The following is a 5000-nucleotide window of genomic DNA, read 5'->3' as shown; positions in this document are numbered from 1 at the left end:
AATATACAAAAACATTCTGACAAGAAATAAACAAAGCTTTTTTCCAGAAATACAAACAAATAATTTCTGCCAAGAAATAAACAAAACTTTCTGTCCAGGAATACAAACAAATACTTTCTGCCAAGAAATAAAGAAATCCTCTCTGCCGAGGAAACATCAAATACATCAGTGAAGTATTTACATAGTAAGTACAGTCTGCTTTATGACACTGAAAAATACTTATGACTGAACTAGACCTGGATATCTAATTTATATAATTTCACCAACGCCCATTAAACCAGTTTTAGCGGCGTCGCAAAAATAGAGCAATTAGGCAAAAACGAACTTCGTTAAATGCTGGTGATTTTTTCTATCATTCATTGAAAACGAAAACATATAATAAACTAGATTCTATAACTCAATTCCTATGCCTTTTTTTATTCCTGGCTTAAATTCACGAGTGGGCTCGTGTGTGTGTGTGTTTGTGTGTGTGTGTGAATGATGCATAATCTCCTTTATGGAAGTGAAATGTGAAAGTTGGAAGTGAATGAAAGAAGCGGATTTGCAACTGTCGAGATGATACAAAAGCGCTGTAAATGACAGGCCTTTATGGGATGATCTGGTCATGTGGGAAGAGTGGAAGGAAGCTGGTATGTGCTGCTGTCATGATGAGCCTTTGTAATGTGCGAATCAGCTATTGTTATGGAAGATTTCAGCTGAAGAGTTTCCTTCACTATTCAGGGACTAAAGTATGAATTTGACAACAGTCTTACATTTTTTTTTTTTTTTTTTTGTATCTGAAGTCACCTCTTTTACGTGAAACTACTTTAATGAGAGAAAAACGTTGATATTTACATGTTATTTTGGCAATGAAGACAAAAATGTAAGGCTAAAAAGAGGAGAAAATATCGTTCAACAGAACTGTAAATGCTAACGGAATTGTTAAAAGATATAATGGATCCCAAATAAGATATGCAAAGGGAGAAATGTCCCTTCACTGAATGTAGTTCTACGATGCTGGAGAAGACCTTTTACAAACTCGTTCACTCTGGAGGACAGAGGAGAGGCAGTTTTGAAGAAGACACATTTGCTGGAATGGTTGGGGGAAGTTTGACAGAGCTTGTGGCAGTGTTTGCTGAGGACTAGTGAAGGAGGGACAGTAGAAGGCTGAAGAATAGACAGGCGCCAGTTGTTGATGGGTTGACAAGTGAGATGCTGTGATATGGTTCTGGTAGTCTGACTGAGGGGATGACCAGAGTGAGTAAGGTATATCTGGATGAAGGAGCGATTCCGAAAAGAATAACTCAAGAATTTCTCCGTTGGTTGAAATAAAAGCGACGAAGACGACTGTAAGAAATATGGGGAACTGGCATTGCTTTGCCTATTTAGGAGGGTGAAGGTAGAATTTTGACTGGATTATTCGACAAAAGACAGACGGACTGGTAGGGGAAGAGCTGTGTGGTTCAATCAATGAAGTTCGTGTTTGGATCAAGTATCTATGATAAGGGAGTAATGAGATAAGCTTAAAAGAAGAATGAAAACGATGTACTTATATGGCTTCATTGTTTGAGATCTGTCAGTCACTCCTATGCAGCAAAATAAATTTACATCGCTAAAATAAATCTCCACAAAAAAGTGGAACCGCTTCCGAGTTAATTTAAATTCGAAATGACCTGAACAAAATCCCCTCGTTATAGCATATACTCTTACAATCATTTCGAATCATAAAGATTAGCATTTTTAACTGGTATTACGCGAAAATCAATCTATTCTGAATCAGATTTGTACAAAGCTTTATGAACATTGCAGTCTGATCTTTTTTCGACGCAGTCAGAGGATAAGTATAATGACGCATACTGTTGAAATCACTTAACCAGATTTGAATATTTTAATTATAATTTTATCAGCATTGATTCAATCAGTTTTTGTGACGGTGAATAAAAAACACAGCAATTAGTCGGCGATTAACTTCATTTCATGGACCTCTGCTGCTTTGCTTTTCGGTTGTGGATTCAAAGGGGATTGAAAGAACAAATCCTGGATTTTCGAGTAGTTTTTATTTTTATTTATTTTTTTATTTTTTTTTTTACTTTTTTTGTGTGCTTTATTCACGGTACAAACATGTCCGCTATTGTTTACCGAGCTTTCTGCGTGCGTGTGTATTTGTGTCAGCATGTGTGTGTAGGTGGTTGTTTGTGTGTAGGTAGGTAAGTGTGTGTTTAGGTAGGTATATGTGTGTGTATATGTAAGTATGTTTGTGTGTAAGTTGATAGATGTGTGTGTGTACGCATGTATGTATATAGGTGTCTGTGTGAGAGAGAGAGAAAGAAGAAGCAGAGAAAAGGCCACCCACCGGAAAACGCAGACATAAATAATGGTCGCTTAATCTTACACTTTTATCCCTCCTTTTGTTCACAGCGGAATTAGCGGTGAAATAAAAATAATGAGACAAATGAATTCGGTTACAATTATTTTTCCAAGCGATGTGGGGATCCCGGATGAGCCGGAATGAGTGGCTCCGTGCGGTAAAAATAAATATATATTTTTTGTTTTTTTATTTTTATTTTGAAATATGCTAATTGGGTTTCTGTTATTTCCGAAAAACAGGAATTCCTGATTAACACAAAGAATTTTTTTTTACTGGGTCCTGAATATATTTATTAGTGTATGCATAAAAATATCTAAAAGCTATTTCAAAATTAATCAAATATGTACACAAACTATATATTATACCCTTAAACGCCGAAGGGGTATATTAAAAATCGTCTTCCGTGTGCCGAGGCGGTCTCAGAGTGAGCGCGGAAGCGGAAATTTTTTTTTTTTTCAAAAAATCACAGCGCACTTTGTTTTTAAGATTAAGAGTTCATTTTTGGCTCCTTTTTTTGTCATTGCCTGAAGTTTAGTATGCAACCAACAGAAATGAAAAAAATTATCATTATCATATATAAATAATGCGATATATGATAGCTCGAAAACAAAATTTCATATATAATTGTATTCAAATCACGCTATGCGCAAAACAGTTAAAGGTAACGACTTAATTTTTTTTCGTTGTAATGTACACTAAATTGCAATCATTTTGGTATATAACACATTGTAAAACGATAAAAGCAACACAGAAAAAATATTATCACAAAATAATGCATGAATTCGTAACGCGCGGACATAAACAAATATTTTTTTTCAAAAATTCACCATAAATCTAAGTATTGTCCTAGGGACTTCCAATATCTTTCAAAATGAAGACAAATGATTGAATATTACTATACTGTAAGAGTATTAGCTTACAATTGCAGTTTTTGACCATATCTGACGAGTTAAAGTTGACCAAATGTCGAATTTTTTTATATATTTATTTTATATGCAATTATTTCGGAAATTAGAAAAGCTACAACCTTCAAATATTTTTTGTTTTATTCTACATGAGATTGCGCACATTTTCATATATAAAACTCTATGAAATGCCCAATATGAAACGGAGCAAATATTCCAAGAATGGGACGTACGCATTTCGGAGATTTGTGGCGGAGAATCCGAGCGCGGAGGGAAGGAAAGTTTTTTTTTTTTAAATTCACCATAAATCTATATATTGTGCTAGAGACTTCGAATCTGTTTCAAGATGAATATAAATGACTGACTATTACTAGACTGTAAGAGTTTTAGCTTACAATTGCGTTTTTCGACCATTTCGGTAGAGTCAAAGTTGACCAAACGTGGTTTTTTCCTATTTATTGTGATTTATATGCATATATTTCAAAAATGAGAAAAGCTACAACCTTCAATTATTTTTTGTTGTATTCTAAATGAGATTTCGCACATTTTCATATATAAAACTTCATGTAAAGGCTAATCTAAAATGGTGCAAAGATTACCACAATCGCACGTATGATTTTTTCGGAAGAGTTACCGCGCGGACGTAAAGAAAATGTTATTTTTTTCATAAATTCACCATAAATCGAAAAATTGTGCTACAGACTTCCAATTTCTTGCAAAATGAAGGTAAATGATTGAATATTACTAGAATATAAGCGTTTTTGCTTATAATTACGTTTTTCGACCATTCCAGTAGAGTCCCATTCCGGTAGAGTCAAAGTTGACCGAAGGTTGAAAATTTGTCACTTATCATTTTTTATATGAAAATATTTCAAAATTGATAAAAGCTACAACCATGGGTTGTTTTTAGTTGTATTGTGCATGAAATTGCGCACATTTCCATATATAAAACTTTATGTAACGGCTAATTTTAAAATGGTGCAAACATTACCACAATCGCATGTATGATTTTTTTCGGAAGAGTTACCGCGCAGATGTAAGGAAAAAGTTTTGTTCATAAGTTCGCCATAAATCAAAATATTGTGCTAGAGACTTCCAATTAGTTGCAAAATGAAGGTAAATTATTGAATATTACTAAAATATAAGAGTTTTAGTTTACAATTGCGTTTTTTTTTACCATTTCGGTAGAGTCAAAGTTGACCGAAGTTTGAAATTTTGGCACTTATCGTTATTTATATGAAAATATCTCAAAACTGATAAAAGCTACAATCATGAGTATTTTCTATTGTATTCTACATGAAAATGCACACAGTTTCATATATAATACTCCATGTAATGACTAATTTAAAATGGTAAAAAAATTATGTCAAAGTGACAAAATAATTTCCGAGATGTGTCACAGATACTTTTTAGTGTGGCAAGAAAGAAATTCGCGCTTGCGCGCTTGCGTAACGATTGTAAACAAAACAACACTTGATCCGTGAACTCCCAGTATCCTCCAAGGGCGCGAGTTGATTCAAGAGTTTCAGCAGGTAGGCCTAAAAGTATTTTTCCGCGAATTTTTAAAAAAAACAAAAAACTTTTGTATGTCGACGTAAAATACGTTCAGTCGGCACCCGAGAGACAAAAAATGGTCGATGTAAAATGCGTCCACGCTTTAGTCGGGTTTTCATAAGGTATATATATATATATATATATATATATATATATATATATATATATATATATATATAATATATATAATATAT

The sequence above is a fragment of the Macrobrachium nipponense genome, chromosome 18 (genome assembly GCF_015104395.2).
Source record: "Macrobrachium nipponense isolate FS-2020 chromosome 18, ASM1510439v2, whole genome shotgun sequence".
Taxonomy (NCBI): Eukaryota; Metazoa; Arthropoda; class Malacostraca; order Decapoda; family Palaemonidae; genus Macrobrachium; species Macrobrachium nipponense.
This window is presented reverse-complemented; position numbering follows the sequence as displayed.